The sequence below is a fragment of the Pogoniulus pusillus genome, chromosome Z (assembly GCF_015220805.1).
Source record: "Pogoniulus pusillus isolate bPogPus1 chromosome Z, bPogPus1.pri, whole genome shotgun sequence".
In the NCBI taxonomy this organism is placed as follows: domain Eukaryota; kingdom Metazoa; phylum Chordata; class Aves; order Piciformes; family Lybiidae; genus Pogoniulus; species Pogoniulus pusillus.
This window is the reverse complement of record NC_087309.1, coordinates 84,544,360-84,561,644: the sequence shown is the minus strand read 5'-3', so window position 1 is coordinate 84,561,644 and position 17,285 is coordinate 84,544,360. Positions and strand designations below refer to the sequence as shown.

General features: G+C 42.2%; 1 protein-coding gene across 1 annotated transcript in view; it reads left to right on the top strand.

The window, feature by feature from the left end:
* The window catches only part of CHSY3 (chondroitin sulfate synthase 3), a 186,019-nt gene that overhangs the window by 163,747 nt on the left and 4,987 nt on the right, over window positions 1-17,285 (top strand). The window lies entirely within an intron of this gene.

Sequence of the window (17,285 nt, the reverse complement as noted above, 5' to 3'; positions counted from 1 at the left end):
GTTTTTTTCCCAAAAACCCGCCCCCAAAACTATATATACAAAGATTAATTTAGTTTAATTAGCAGATTCAGTCGCATGAGAATTATCTACAGGGATACCATCAATAACCTGACTATTGTGGAAGTCAGAAGTTGGAAAAGGCTTTAGCTATTAATTAATAGCGGGTTTCCTACTAATAAAGTTGAGCCAAAATAACTCACGATCAGGCTGGCTTCCTGCTGAGGTTTGTCTCTCTCGTTCTCCTGCAGAAGCTGTCGGAGAGTCATTAAGAGGTATTCAGCTCTTACAAAGGTGTCAGTGGGGAAGCAATCCTTTGAAGCTTTCTGTATTCACCTTAGGCGAGCGAGGGAGGGAGGGAGTCTCCGGCAGACACAAACATCCAGGCAGTAACCAAGTCCAAGGCAGGAACCCCCAAAGGCAGGAAGACCCCAATATTTATACCTTCGATAGACAAAGGGCAGAGTTACCACACCTTAGGCACGAAAGCGCACAGCCAATCCCGGCTCGATCCCAGCGTGCGCACTGCACGGGGCACTCCTCATGCGGGCAGGACCCCTTTGCTCACCCCCTTCACGCCCACAGGGCAGGCGAGGGGGGGGAACCAGGTGGCTTTCCTCCTCCCATTCAAGCCACGGAGAGAGAGGAATTTAGGGGTACACAGGACTTCCAGGACAGACTGCCAATAGAAAGAGAGTGTTACGTGTTTTCAATATAATTCCTATTTGTAAGAAGGTTGCCCACTACCAGTTAATGAAGTCTGAAAATCAAACACTGTATCAGTAGGGGGGAAAAAAAAATCATGGATTTAATGAGTTATTGTTTCCTGTACTTGCAAACTGTATATTTTGTTTTTATAATCTAATTAAAAGGTATGTATTGCTTGTATTGAAAATCTAATCTGAACCCTACTTCAAGACAACTAGAAATTCTATAATTTCCTGGCCAGGTAAGCCTAAGGCTAGTTTGCTTTTGTTATCTCTCTCTTATTTACTTAAGGCATTTAGAGACAATATGATTCTAATCCTTCATTTTACAAGGTTAAACAAGCCAGATAACATTAATCTCATCCCATAGGCAGTGTTTCTGGTCTTGGCAAATCTCTTTTGCATTGATTTGGTCCCATTAATTTGATAAAGATGCACATTCAAAACTTTGTGAAATTGTCTGCTGTGTTTTTCAGAAATATTCTGGCTGATGCAACATGAAATTTTGCTTTCCTTTTCTGAGGAAGATTCACATCAATTGCCTCAGTTCTAATTTAGATTTCCCAAAGACTCAGTTATAGTTGATAGAACCAATAACAATTCATAGCATGCCCTTTCCTCTTCCCCCTTCTTTCTCAAACAAAAGGAATTAGAGAGAGGAAAGCTATGCAGACCCAAATAAATAACCTCACTATGATTTGGAGGTTAAAAGGAGAAAAGTTTAACAATAAATAAAAAGTATATGAGATAGGGAAGTTACAAAGAAACAGGGAAAGGAAAACAAGCTACAAAATACGTAAATACACAACCAGATTTGATGGCAATAGGTTTTGTCTGCCTCGTGGGTGATGGCCACGTAGTCAAACAAAAGAGCAGCAGGAAATAGTATGGTGGTTCATTGCTGACAAGCAGGGAGGCAGGGAGAGAGAGTGAAAACAGGAATTCCCTCTGCTTTTATGGATCTTAGACAGGAAGTGGGAGTGGGCTGAACCACCAGAACTGGTAGTGTTCAGACCCACCCCAGGAGGGTTAGCCCTGTACACCAATGTTTCATAATCGTTCCATGTCATGCTGCCAATGTCTACTAACAATCTTACAGTCTTACTTGTCACTTATTTCCAGTGTTAAAAGTCAACTTGTAGTCATCTGCTTCTTAAAATCACTGGTCCAGAATAATACATGTTGTATTGTTACAACTCCATTTCTGCAGTGCTGCTTTTCCAAGCTCTCTGACTCTTCTTCTGGAGTGTCTTCTCTTGATGCCTTCATCTTGGTGTCATGAGCAGTGTCCCACATTTTGTGCCACTGTCTGTCACTAGGTATGGTGCTGTTCCTCAGGAGCTTTTGTAATGGCTTTCCTTCAAAGTAACTAGTTGCTATTTCTCTGTTATCCAGTTTATATGCATTTCATCATCCTTATTTTCTCCAGGCTGACAGTTTTTCTCATACATAGCCCACACCAAATGATTTACTAAAACCTCTTTTCTTGTCCGGAAATGTAAGAAACCAACCCATATCTTGGTGCTGTATTTTGTTATAATACATCTGATTGAGAATATCCTCATGTGTCTTTAGTTACTTGAATTTTAGTTTTATTTTTAACTTGTCTTTCAATTAAGATACCTGTGCTAGTTTGACGCTATCTAGAATGTTTTGGTGAGTGTGATGGTTTGGGGGTTACCCCGCCCCCCCACACTTTTGAATTTGCCCCAGCTAACTCAGACGGACCCTGGGAATATAGGTGAAGCAATTTATTTACAGCTAGCAGAATTTACAAGCAGCTATTTACAATATATACAGTTATTACAATTATATAGAGAAAATATACAAAGGATAAACAATACAAAAGCACAACTCCCCTCCCGGAAACCTGAGTCCCCAGGAGGGGCTTTCAAACCACCCCAACACCTCCCCCCGGCCCTCTCAACCTTACCCCAGTTCTCAGGAAGAAGAGAGGTGCAGCCAAGAGGTTAGGGAGCAAGGTTAGTAGGAGCAGGGTTAATGAGATGTGACCAGGTCCAAGGCAAAAGCAAAAGAGAGAAACAAAATGGAGAATGTTTTCTTCTTCTTCCCAGAGTTCTCAGCGAGACTATGAGAGAAGTTGACATCAATTGTTTTCATTTCACTGCCCATTATCTAGTTATGTTACCAAAACATTCTAGCTTGCTTCAAACTAGCACAATCCACCCCTGTCTACTTCGCTCAGAGTATCGCTGAGAATAATCCAATCTAATCTAAACCAATATTTACACTAAAACTATATATACAAGTTCAGTTCACACTTCAATCAGATATAGGTGATTCAAAAGCTCAGAACAGGGACTCCCAGGTGATGTTGGGTTCGTGCTCACGTACTGTAGATTCTATTGTAGATTCTCTCAGTGTTGGGCGCCGATGTTACCTAGAACAGAAAACTCCTAACAGCTTGAATTTAAACTCTCTCAGCTAAGGTTAAATTTCTCTGTGGAATACACCAGATTTCACCATTCTCTTGCATTACCCAGTATGTATGACCAGGACCTTCAGCAGATACCACCCCTCGGACAGGTTTCCCTTCGCCCGAAGGAGAAAATACCCAAACAGTTTTCCCTAACAGATTCTTTTCACGTACAACAGGAACTTTATCACCGTCTACTGTTTGGACTAAATCTGATTGTGCAGGTCCTGCTCTGTTTACTGAACCTCTACTATTTACCAACCAGGTAGCTTGTGCTAAATGTTTGTCCCAGTTTTTTAGAGTTCCACCCCCCATGGCTTTGAGGGTGGTTTTCAGCAAACCGCTGTAGCGCTCAATCTTCCCTGAAGCTGGTGCATAGTAGGGTATGTGATAGATCCATTCAATACCATGCTCTTTGGCCCAGTCTGTCACAAGATTGTTCTTGAAATGAGTACCATTGTCTGACTCGATTCTTTCTGGAGTTCCATGTCTCCACAAGATCTGTCTCTCCAAACCAACAATGGTGTTACGTGCAGTAGCATGTGGAACTGGATAGGTTTCCAACCATCCAGTGCTGGCTTCTACGATCGTCAGCACATACTGCTTGCCAGAACGAGATCGAGGTAAAGTGATGTAGTCAATCTGCCAGGCTTCACCATACTTGTACTTTGACCATCTCTCACCATACCATAAGGGCTTGATTCGCTTAGCCTGCTTAATAGCAGCACAAATGTCACAGTCATAGATGACTTGGGTGATAGCGTCCATGGACAAGTCAATTGACCTATCGCGAGCCCATCGGTATGTTCCATCTCTGCCTTGATGTCCAGATGAGTCATGGGCCCACCGAGCTAAGAACAGCTCACCTCGGTGTTTCCAATCAAGGTCAATGTCAAGTTCAGAGTTAGTGTCAACTTGAGCAATCTTAGCAGCTTGGTCTGCCTGCTGGTTATGTTGATGTTCCTCAGTTGCTCTGCTCTTAGGCATGTGTGCATCTACGTGGCGCACCTTCACTGGAGTTTTCTCCAGCCGTGCATCAATGTCCTGCCATAGATCAGCACACCAAATAGGCTTTCCTTTCCTCTGCCAACCATTCTTCTTCCAGTCCTTTAGCCAACCCCATAGAGCATTGGCTACCATCCACGAGTCGGTGTAGAGGTAAAGGATAGGCCAATTCTCACGTTCAGCCACATCAAGAGCAAGTTGAACAGCTTTTACCTCAGCGAACTGACTGGATTCTCCTTCTCCATCTTTCGTTTCGGTAACTCTCCTGGTTGGACTCCAAACCGCTGACTTCCATATTCGCTTGTTCCCAACAAGACGACAGGAACCATCTGTGAACAAAGCATAGTTCTTTTCCTGATCAGAGAGATCACCATAGGGAGGAGCTTCCTCAGCACGAGTTATTTTCTCCTCTGGAGGTTTGGAACAGTCTGTGCCTTCCGGCCAGTTGGTAACCACCTCCACCAGACCAGGTCGGTCAAGATTACCCATTCGTGCTCGTTGGGTTATATAAAGCCATCCATTTAGACCAGGTTGCATCTGTGGCATGATGTGGTGATGAACCTTTGCCCTTGAACATCCAGTTAAGAACTGGCAGTCTAGGAGCTAAAAGCAATTGTGACTCAGTTCCAATCACTTCAGAAGCTGCTTTCACTCCCTCATAGGCTGCTAGTATCTCTTTTTCAGTTGCAGTGTAATTTGTCTCTGAACCTCTGTAACAACGTCCCCAGAAACCAAGTGGACGACCACGTGTCTCATTTGGAGCTCTCTGCCAAAGACTCCAAGTTGGACCATTGTCACTGGCAGCCGTGTACAGAATGTTTCTAATGTCCGGACCAGATCTCACAGGTCCTAAGCCCACTGCATGGACTACTTCTCGCTTGATCTGATCAAAGGCTGCTTGTTGTTCAGGTCCCCACTCGAAATTGTTTCTCTTACGAGTCACATCATGCAGAGGTTTGACAATCTGACTGAAACCAGGAATGTGTAGTCTCCAAAATCCCACCACACCAAGGAAAGAAAGTGTGTCCTTCTTACTGGTGGGAACTGCCATGGTAGAGACTTTGTTGATCACATCCTGAGGAATGTAACGGCGACCATCCTGCCACCGCACTCCCAGAAACTGAATTTCTTTGGCAGGTCCTTTGACCTTGTCTCTCTTAATGGCAAAACCTGCTTGCAACAGAATGTCAATGATTTTGTTACCTTTCTCGAAGACTTCCTCAGCAGTTTGGCCCCACACAATGATGTCATCGATGTACTGGATGTGCTCTGGAGCTTTACCTTTCTCCAGTGCATTGTGGATGACTGAGTGACAGATGGTTGAGCTGTGTTTCCACCCCTGAGGCAAACGATTAAACTGATACTGGATTCCTCTCCAAGTGAATGCAAACTGAGGCCTGCACTCCTTTGCTATGGGAATAGAGAAGAAAGCATTAGCAATGTCTATGGTTGCATACCACTTAGCCTCCTTCGATTCCAGCTCGTACTGGAGTTCCAGCATGTCCGGCACAGCTGCACTCATGGGTGGTGTCACCTCGTTGAGGGCACGGAAGTCAACTGTCAGTCTCCAGTCGCCCGTAGGTTTACGCACAGGCCAGATGGGACTGTTGAAAGGTGAATGAGCTTTCTCGATGACAGCCTGACTCTCCAATTGACGAATCAGCTGATGAATGGGCAACAAAGAGTCACGGTTAGTTCTGTACTGCCTATGATGAACAGTTTGAGTTGCAATTGGCACTTCCAGATCCTTTATGTTATGATGTCCCACAACTGCAGATTCATCAGAAAGTTCAGGTCTAATAGACAATTTCAATTTATCATCCTCAATCTCTACAGATGCTATACCAAAAGCCCATTTATGACCCTTAGGATCTTTGAAACAACCTTGTCTCAAAAAGTCAATTCCCAAAATGCAAGGCGCATCAGGACCAGTTACAATAGTATGTGTCTTCCACTCTTTACCAGTTAAACTGATCTCAGCCTGTACCTTAGTTAACTCTTGAGATCCACCAGTGATTCCAAAGATAGAAATGGACTCTGTCCCTTTGCAATTAGATGGCAATAAAGTACATTGAGCACCTGTGTCAACTAAAGCCCTGTATTTCCGAACTCTTGAACTGCCAGGCCACCTAATGAATACATTCCAATAGATTCAGTTCTCTCCACTATCCCTTTCCTCCTCCTGGCTGGAGGCAGGGCACCCCTAATGCTGAACATGGCATGTAGGGTGTACACAATGATTGGTGTTGTTGTGAGAGGAACTGCAACTGTTGGAACAATTGCAGTTGCTCTCAGGAGCTGAAGAAGTGGCAGCGACTTTCCTGGCATTGCTGCCTCTGTTTCTGCCACTCTGCAGATCCCTGACCCTCTTTGAAAGAGCTGAAGTAGGTTTACCATCCCATTTGTTCATGTTCTCACCGTATGTGTCACGCAGAAGTATCCACAGTGACGCACGTGATTGCTGCTGTCTAGGTGGAATTTGTCTCCTCCTGGGCTGGAATTGCCTTGCAGGAGGTGGGCGTCTGTTCCTGACTGCAGAAACATGCACCCATTCAGATGATGCAGGAATGGTATCCTTTACCAGATTGGAAATTGAGGTTGTAAGGTCCTCCTTCAGTTCTTTCATGGTATTCTTAATCTCTGTGGTCATAGTTTGTATGGCAGAGATTATACCAGAATGTGACAAGCTGTCCTCAATCTGCCTGAGTTGATCAGTGAATTCACCAACAGTGAAAGACCTTCCATTATCACTCCTTGCTAGAAATTTACTGGCCAAGATGTTAGCATAGGATGAAGGAGCAAGCTTAATCAGCTTCTTCATGAGACCTGTTCCCAAAGGAATATCATCAGGCTCATGAGTGCCATGATCTCCATAAAGCACTTCCTTCACAGCAAACTCCTTCAGAAGCTTAATTCCCTGCTCAACGGTGTTCCACTTCTTGGCAGCCCATGGCAAATCATCTCGGGAAGGATATCTCATAGCCACAGCCAACAGAAGGCGTGTCCACAAGCTAACCCTACCAAGAGGACTTGCCAGGTGTTTGTCCACTCCACTCTCCTTAGTGAGTGGTCCCAACTGCTTGGCAGACTTGTCTCCTACCTGCAGGGCATTAGCACCAATGCCACGGCATCTCACTAGCCAGCTTAGGATTGGCTCACCTGATTCCCTTGTGTATTCCTTCCTAACTTCCCTGACCTCTCTGAGTGGATCCTTGGAGCCTTGGATGTCATCTTCCTCCTCCTCTTCCTGTTGTTCTGGTGGTGCCGGGCCTAACACAATCTTCCTCATAGCACTCCTAAACTCATTGGAACCATCCTCTCTCCTGGCAGCCAACCTCACAGCACTCCTCTCACTTGAGTATTGTTGTCTCAGCACATCTACAAGGTCTCGCAGACTAACTGCCTCCTCTTCCTCCTCTTGCTGCTGATCACCAGAGGTCCCATCTCTTACATCCTCCTGCGAACCACTCTTCATCTTAGCTTTTGCCTTAGCAGGTGCCAGAAGGGCCTGAGCAGCAACAGACTTGGATGTGTCTGCTGGAGGATTTGAATCTTTAGGAGTCTGACTTGGAGCTTGTGAGTTCAGATCTGCCTTGCTTTTAACAGGAGGATTTTGGTTCTGGTCTGCTGGCTGGGGGTTTGAATTGGCTGAGCTGGTGTCATTAGGATTTGGACTGACTGGGCTAGCGTTACTAGCACTAGCAGTGTTATTATTTGCCTGTCCTCCTGGGATGCCTGCCAACCCTGACTTGTTTTGATTGTTGCTAGGAACATTCTGATTTTGGGTACTTGCCTGTGCTCCTGAGGCTCCTGCTAAACTCTGTGGCTTGTTTTGGTTATTCTTATCATTGTTTACGTTATTGGCGGGAACATTGGCTGTGTTCCCAGCACTTGGAGAAGGAGGGGCAGAGGCTGGCAAGGGGGAAGCCGACAACTGTGTTCCCTTGTTTTGCTGTGAAAGAGACTGCTTCTGAGACACAGAATTTTTCCTAGCTCTTACAGAAGCTGGTTTTGAATTTTTCACCAATAATGCCAAAATTAATATGAATATCAAAATCATGAGGCAAATATTAAAAACTGTGAGAAGAAAAACAGTTTTACACGAGCATGTGCCTATACAAACAGTTGGAATTCCTGTCTTAGGCTGAATAACTCTCATTAGAGCCATATTTAAAGCAGAATTTCCATTGATTGTCACATTATTGACCAGAGCTCCTGTAATGTCCTTGGTAATATTCTCAGAGATATTAAAACCAGCATAACCAAGAATAAAATCACCCCAGCTCCAGAACATATCTGAAACCTTAGCTTTAGCCTTATTATAAGCCAGATCAATGAAATAAACAACAATTTGACCTTTTAACCAACTAAATGCCAAGAAAACAAAACCAGACCAGAGCAATGCACCAAACAAATACAATAGCTGCTTGATTAGCTTCATCTTAATTCCCAGAGCTAATTTCCACTCACTGAAATATCTAGCCCCACGTTGGACGCCAATAAAAAAATGTGATGGTTTGGGGGTTACCCCGCCCCCCCACACTTTTGAATTTGCCCCAGCTAACTCAGACGGACCCTGGGAATATAGATGAAGCAATTTATTTACATCTAGCAGAATTTACAAGCAGCTATTTACAATATATACAGTTATATACAATTATATACAGAAATATACAAAGGATAAACAATACAAAAGCACAACTCCCCTCCCGGAAACCTGAGTCCCCAGGAGGGGCTTTCAAACCACCCCAACACCTCCCCCCGGCCCTCTCAACCTTACCCCAGTTCTCAGGAAGAAGAGAGGTGCAGCCAAGAGGTTAGGGAGCAAGGTTAGTAGGAGCAGGGTTAATGAGATGTGACCAGGTCCAAGGCAAAAGCAAAAGAGAGAAACAAAATGGAGAATGTTTTCTTCTTCTTCCCAGAGTTCTCAGCGAGACTATGAGAGAAGTTGACATCAATTGTTTTCATTTCACTGCCCATTATCTAGTTATGTTACCAAAACATTCTAGCTTGCTTCAAACTAGCACAATCCACCCCTGTCTACTTCGCTCAGAGTATCGCTGAGAATAATCCAATCTAATCTAAACCAATATTTACACTAAAACTATATATACAAGTTCAGTTCACACTTCAATCAGATATAGGTGATTCAAAAGCTCAGAACAGGGACTCCCAGGTGATGTTGGGTTCGTGCTCACGTACTGTAGATTCTATTGTAGATTCTCTCAGTGTTGGGCGCCGATGTTACCTAGAACAGAAAACTCCTAACAGCTTGAATTTAAACTCTCTCAGCTAAGGTTAAATTTCTCTGTGGAATACACTGGATTTCACCATTCTCCTGCATTACCCAGTATGTATGACCAGGCCCTTCAGCAGATACCACCCTCCTTTCCTTGTGAAAGGAAAACAAGGCTGATGTCTACTTCGCTCATAGGCTTGCTGAGATGTATAAAACCAAAAATCAAAACATGGAAAAAGCCACTTCTGCTGCTGGCAAGCTCCAAGCTGCATCTCTCTCTCCTAACTGCACGCTCCGTCTCTGATTAATCCACTTTGCTTCCTAACCCCCTGGCCGAACTTCCATTCTTCCTTGGGACTGGGGTAAGGTTGAGAGGGGAAGGGGGAAGGTGAAAGGGCAGTTGGGAGTCCCTCCTGGGGACTCAAGTTTCTGGGAGGGCTGTTGTGTTTCTGTATTACCTTTTACCTTGCCTATTTCTGTATATAACTGTATATACTATAAATATCTACTTGTGTATTCTGCTAAGCTGTAAATAATAACCTTCATTCAATTTCCAGAGCTGGCTGAGTCTAGTCTGGGTGATTTTACAAAGTGTAGGGGGGCGGGTAGCACCCAAACCATCACAATACCCAACTGCTGTTCATCCAAACAGTATCATCTCAAACATAGTAGATATTACCTGTGCTCTTCATTTTGATGAAATGCCCCTTGAAGCCACTGGAAGTAGTGGATAAATCTTCATGTTGAAAAGAGCTAAACTCTAAAGAGCAGGGTGAAGAAAGGTCAAGAATGGTTCCTGTTCTTAGTTCTAAATGTACTGCAAGTTTGTTTGGTCAGCAGTTCAGTTCTGCCATATATATACAAAATGCTACAGTGGATGAAAGATTAGGTTCCATGTCTTCTCTGTTAAATTGGAAAAAAAATTATTGAACAATGCTCAAAGAAAAAAATGTTTTAAATTAAGATGCATGATTGGAATTCAATCTTCTAATATATCTTACAGTAATAAAGTAGGGTTGGTTTGGGCTTTTGTGTGTATGTAGTAAGAACTCTCCTTGTTTTATTACATCAGTAAATCACACAGATTACAATGGTTTCAAAGCTTGCAATGCAAATTAGATTGTGCTTATATATTAGCTATTGTATTTTTCTGCCACAATAAGTAAGCATTGTCTTTGTTCAAGTTTGTTCTCTTTTTAAATTTTTTATTTCGTTCTGCTTGCATTTCAAAGTTGCTCGAAGCATGATTAGATAATTCACATTTCTTGCCAGCTTCTAGTTACAGTTGGCACGAGACAGACATAGGTTCTTGCCAGCTCTTGTGTTGTGCTGTAAGAGTTGTTCAGAAGACAGCCAACTCCAGGAAAGTGACAGTCACGTAACATGGGGGAAAAAAAGTTTGTGCCTCTATGTATTATATTGAATTGAAGACAACTTCTCTTTGAATGTAAAGTGTAAAATGTATCATGGCAGACTAAATATTCATTCAACAAAACATATAATACTGTGTGTACTATAGTTCTTTACATGAGAAGAGACAGTGACTATTCCTATCCATTTCCCTCATGGTGCTACTGACTTTGTATAAAAATTTGGCCCTCTTTGGATTATTCCCTTTCAGTTTAGTAATCTATTCGTCTGACAATCCTTGTGTGCAATCATCTGCTGGCCTTGGTTAGTGCCTTTCTACTGATATGCTGTTTCATATAGGACATCACAATATTGACAAGGGGCCTGCCCACAGCCTTCGAAATTTAAGTGCAGTAAGGACACAACCATATAATGCAGTTTCTGATTCACGCTAGACTTGTTCTCTTGATGTTTGCTTTTCCTTTCATCACCGCTGAATATCAGCATGACATTTGTGCAGAATTGCATACTGTGTAACTGGGTTTTCTTTGCAAAGTTCTAGCAGCTTGCTGTCACGGAGGGGGATTCCCAGTACCTGCGCCTGTTTGGCGGAGAGGAGAAATTAATTAATGCAAGAGGATATTTATAAAAATATATCTATTTATTGAACTCCAATATTTTCAACTCTCGCCACCCCCAACCACTGAGCTTTAATATTAAATTGTTCTTTACGCGATTATGAAGACATTATGAGAATATATATATACAGAAACTTATTAATAACTAGCAAACATTTCAAACTATATACAGAGAGAGAGTTTTCCCCATGGCTTAATGCCACTTGGGGTCTTACACTGTTTGCCCAGCAAAGCTGAGCTGAAAGCTGCTCTCTGCTTTATGGCAGAGGTAATAGAAATTACAGAGGCATCTACTCACAATCCTTATCAATCATCCTCTGGGGTTGCATCAGCCTATTGCAAGTGTCCAATCCTTCAGGGTCTCTGCCTGTGGACTTTAAGGCTGGAATTCTCTGGTTTCAGGGGAAATGGCAGTCCCTGGCCTTACTGCTGCTGGATCCTGCTGGCTGCTCTCTCCATGGGTATGCAGACAGGATCTCCAGATGCAGAGGCAGAACTCCGTGCAGTCTGAGCATGGGTCTCACTCTGACTAAAGGCAGGCATACAGCTGCAAGGAAGTGCACACGCAGGCAAGCAAGCATGTGGCAGAGCCGCAAGTAACGTGGGGAAGGCTGCATGTGAGCCTGTGCACCCCTATTTATTAAATGTGGGCCGAGAGTTAATGACCTCTTTGGCCACTTGAATGACCAATCAGGGTGAGAGTCAGCCAAACCTTACCATACTAGGTAAAACCCACAGGCCTGGACTCCAAATATGGGAATCAGGTGGGCTCAGCACCAGGCAGGCACAAGCTGGGTGTGTGGAGGCTTACACAATCAGGTGTCCTGGGCAACTGACTTTATGGCCCCAGTCTGTTGTGTCCCTTTGTGCTCGTTTACCCGTGGTGCAGGCAGAGAGACATATCCAGGAAGAGCAGGCATAAATAAGCCTGCTTTTGGACCTGCAGGCCCTCCACAACACTTGCACACAGCCTGACGTTCCTAGGTATAATTAGAATTGCTTTCTTGACATTGCTTTGCATTTATCTGCACAGGATTTAGCCTGAAGTTTTATTACCTAGCCATTAAGTCATGAGAACTTCTGCAGGCAGGTTTATGTTTACCATGCTGAATAATTGTAATTTATATTCAATAATTCATCTCACCTGCCAGATCATTTAAGGCTTCATTGACCAGTTCAGGCCCTTCCACAGATCCACTCTCAAGGACATTTGGTCATCTTTTCCTTTGCCTCCCAGCCTTGACCACCCTCCTTCGGTATTTCAAGCAAAGTTAGGATTACCTTGAATTTCTTTCATCTACATGTTAATAGTTTGAGCTGAAAAAAGAAATTTTTGTCCTGCAGTATTGAAAACAAATTTCTGCATAGCACCAAGATTAAAAACTGCTATCTTCAGGAAAGGTTTATGGTTTCAGTGTCACATTTGTTCAGAACTGTTTTCTCTATATTGAAAACATTCAGTAACATAATTTTAAATAGATTAGTACAGTTTCATATATGTCTGATAATGCTGTATTACTGAGGTGGATTTTTTTTTGTTGTTTTGTTTTGTTTTATTGCTGCTGTTAATCTGTTCTTGGTTATCAAAAGCAAAATCATTAGCGTAATGGAATGCATCATCTTTCTCTGATTTCAGTGGAGTGTATCTAATAAAGCAAGGCATCTAAAATTGGAATGTAATAAACATGCAGTATTTATGTTAATAGAATATTCCTGCTAAATGAGTGCTGCTAATGAATCTGCTGAGCTGATAGGAAGTCGGAGGTTACAGAAAAAAGTTGCACAATAGAAGACAGCATTTGGTTTCATAGCAGTGAGTTGTCATCTGTTTAAAATCTTTTGGATAAAATACATTGTACTACTTTAAATAAAACTTATTGTGAAAATCCAGGTACTGTGAGCTAAATTTGTAGCTGTAGTCAATGGTAGTTTCACTTATACTCAAGTGTCATTCTTCATTGTGTAAGGAGTAGATTGCAAGTGATTCTTTATAACTAGGGGACTTAGGAAGGAACAGAGGGTCAGAGCTAGGAGAGAAGGACACTAATACTATTTAGGAAACAACTAGCTTCCACTTCTTTCATTTTTGATGTAACACATTTTCTTTGTTGTCCTGTAAGGGGATTTTGATGTGAAATTCTAAATAGAAAAATCATGGATTCAACTTCTTCCAGAAAAGTGGAGAATATGAAGGTGTGATCTCCTTGCAGAGCACACAGCAGACAGCTCTAAATAATAGTGGGCAGGAAGAGAGTGGGAGTTAGAATTGGAGAGATGGAAATCTCAGTGATCAGCTAATCTTTTTTTTTATTATTCCAAATGGAAATTGTAGAAAAAGAAGGGGAAATTATTCTCATCCAGGAAAATCCAACAAATATCCTCATCCAGGAAATTCAGTCCTTAATCTCTTCTCCATCTGTCCTGCTAGCATCCATCTCTTGTCCTCAAGGAACCTGTGTTTTGATACTGCTAGTGCTGCTGGTGTTGTGGAAATTAATAATTGTTTGTCAATTATGAATATTAATTTCTGTATTAAACGAATTTTTATTAATATTTTAAAATTCAGGAAAATTACCTGAGATTCTTTGGGTTTTTGGTCGACAGGAAATAGTTGCATAGAATTAAGCAGTTTAAACAGTCAGAACTTGGAAAATAGGAATGTGAAAACAGAGAAATTCTGACTATGCTTATGGAGTCTTAGCATTAACTCCAGCATATGTACTCACGATGCTTTGGTCCCTAAGCAAGTCGCCTGTACAAAGATGCTTCCAAAACTTGAGATAATGATCCCAGGGTGAAATATAAAATATTCCAGGCAGAAGGAAGATGAGAAGAACTGACATGCTGCTGCTGAGCTAGTGCAAACTGCATACATGTGGCCGCATGATTCCCAGCTGATGAGCCATGAATGAGGTGCTGCTTCTGGTGGAGGGTCACTGCAGAAAGGCTCAGTTTCTAAATCACCCACCATTAAATACATCATTTTTTAAAATGAAACTGGTCAATAGGCACTAGCATCATTGTTCTGACCAGTGAATTCAAAGCTTCATGCCTCGTGTGACCTCTCAGGCACATTGAGCGCAAGACATCTGGCACGTTGTTCTAAGCCCCCAGTTCTCAAGGCTTTGCTGGGAACAAACCCTTATTGTTTGCTCCACTCCTGGACCTGCAACAGGAGGAGGAGAGCAAGGGTTAAGCTGGCCTGGCAGGATTTATGCCCTACCAGGACATCTGGTTAAATGCTGACTCTGGACTGACTGTGTTGCTTCCTGTACCCTGTGATAGCTCAAATCCTCATGTCCCTGTTCATCTGATCTTACATGACAAGCAAGATAACCACCTCCAAAGACAGAATTAGGTAGAAGTTCTGTGAATGTTTTTTAGCTATATGTAGGGCTTTTTCATGCTCTGTCTCTCTCTCAGGTGTCTTGTTTTCTTGAAGGCAACTTTCAAACAGCTTAAAGTAATTCTCAGCACATGTTGCTTTTCTTCATGTTTTATGTTTGCAGCCTCAAAAATGCTAACTTGACTAGTAGTAGCTATGTTTGTTCAGGTGGTCATTTGGGATCTGAGTGGTGTGGGATGGAGATTGTAGAAATTTTGTATTACAATTCTGTGTTTCTAAATACAACATTTTAATGTTAGATAATGATGGATTTAAAATAATCTTAATTGCTAGATTTTTAAGAATTACCCTAATGTATTGCCCTATGCTTAAAATTGCTTCCAGTAGCCAAAGCTCTGTTTCAGAAAGAGTCAAAGCGAGCCACATGTTTTGAACATATGACATTGGATCATCAACCTCACCTCTCTTGATTTCCTCTGTATAAAAGACAAATATCGGTACTCATCTCAGTGTTTGATTATAGCTCAAGCCTACAACACCTCTTTCAACAACATTTTCTATCTAATTAACACATTTTCATTATGTATTAATTACACACCAGTCTGTTTGCAGATGAAAAAGAGCAGTCTCTTCTTTATTTGCTACTCATGGGAAATTATATGTTTCTCTGAAATTAGTAGGTGTTAGCTTAGCAAAGACTGGTGGGTCTTAAAAGTATTTATGATGTTAATATTTTGCTCCTTCATTTCACTGCCTATTTGAGAATAAATATTCATTACATTGAACTAATGAGCTAAGTTTTCTCTTAGGGAGAAAACTGAGTCAGAAAAGGTTTTGTGATTTGCTCATATTTGCTGAAAAGCAGCCTGGTGGAAACAGTTTTGAGTGTTCTGGTGAGTGACTGGCTGAACATGAGGTAGCAGTATGACCAGGTGGCCCAGAAAACGTCCTGGCCTGCATCAGAAACAATGCATTCAGCATGAATGTAGAAGTGATTGTGCCCCTCTACTTGACCCTGGTGGGGCCACAGCTTAAGTACTGTGTTCAGTTCTGGGCACCAAAGTGTTAGAAAGACATTGAAGGCCTGGAGCATGTCCAGAGAAGAGAAACGAGGCTGGTGAGGGTTTCAAGAGCATGTCAAATGATGAGCATTGGAAGGTACGGGGATTGTTTCTTATGGAGAGCAAAGGCTAAGGGGAATTCTTACTGCTCTCTACAACTACCTGAAAGGAGATTGCAGTGAGTCTGGTGTTGGTGTCTTCACCAAGATAACTAGTGGTAGACAAGACAAGAGAAATGGACTTAAGTTGTGCCGGCAAGTGGGAGGTCTGGGTTAGACTGGATGTACGGAAAAAATTTGTGAAAGAGTGGTGAGGAGTTGGAACAGTCTGTCCAGGGTGGTGGTAGAATTGCTAGCCCTGGAGGTATTCAAGAATTGTGTAGATGTGGTGCTTTAGGGTATAGTTTAGTGGCCATGGTAGTTGGGTTACAGTTGGACTGCATGATCTTAAGATCATTTCCAACCTTAATGATTCTATGAGTCTATAGCTTAGCTGTAAGTACAGTGAAGTATAAGGACCAGATACTTTTAATCCTAGACCTGCCCTTTAGCCATAAAATGTATCTCTTCACTATCTAGAAGATATTACAACTACAGATTTGACAGAAGTATAATGTATTTTAACGGTACAGGAATATATTAGAAATTTTTCAGGGTGAATTACACTAACATGATGTATACCTTAAGTGACATACTCTGTTACCTCTTGTGCTAGTTTAAAGCAAGCTAGAATGTTTTGGTAAAAGAACTAGATAACGGGCAGTGAAATGAAAACAATTGATGTCAACTTCTCTCACAGTCTCACTGAGAACTCTGGGAAGAAGAAGAAGTAAACTTTCTCCATTTTTTTTTCCTCTTGCTTTTGCCTTAGACCGAGACACATCTCATTAACCTTGCTCCTACTAACCTTGCTCCCTAACCTCTTGGCTGCACCTCTTTTCTTCCTGAGAACTGGGGTAAGGTTGAGAGGGCCAGGGGGAGGTGTTGGGGTGGTTTGAAAGCCCCTCCTGGGGACTCAGGTTTCTGGGAGGGGAGTTGTGCTTTTGTATTGTTTATCCTTTGTATATTTCTGTATATAATTGTATATAACTGTATATATTGTAAATAGCTGCTTGTAAATTCTGCTAGCTGTAAATAAATTGCTTCATCTATATTCCCAGGGTCTGTCTGAGTTAGCTGGGGCAAATACAAAGTGTGGGGGGGCGGGGTAACCCCCAAACCATCACACTTCTATTCCTGCCAACACACATAGTCCAATGGCTATATTGCAGTCGTGGAATTCTTTGTCTGCATGGGAAAACAAAGAAACAAAAAGGTTTGGTTGAAACAAAGGCCATCCATTTTTTTTAATTTTAAGTGGCACTATCCATTTGTGTGCATCTGTAGGAAATGCAGTCAGCGTTGTGCTCCGTACACATAACCTAAGGTCTTCCTTAAAATCATGATGTGTTACTAACCTTTCAGTAAGAATCTGTGCTAATAAGGATTTAGATGTAGATGAAAACC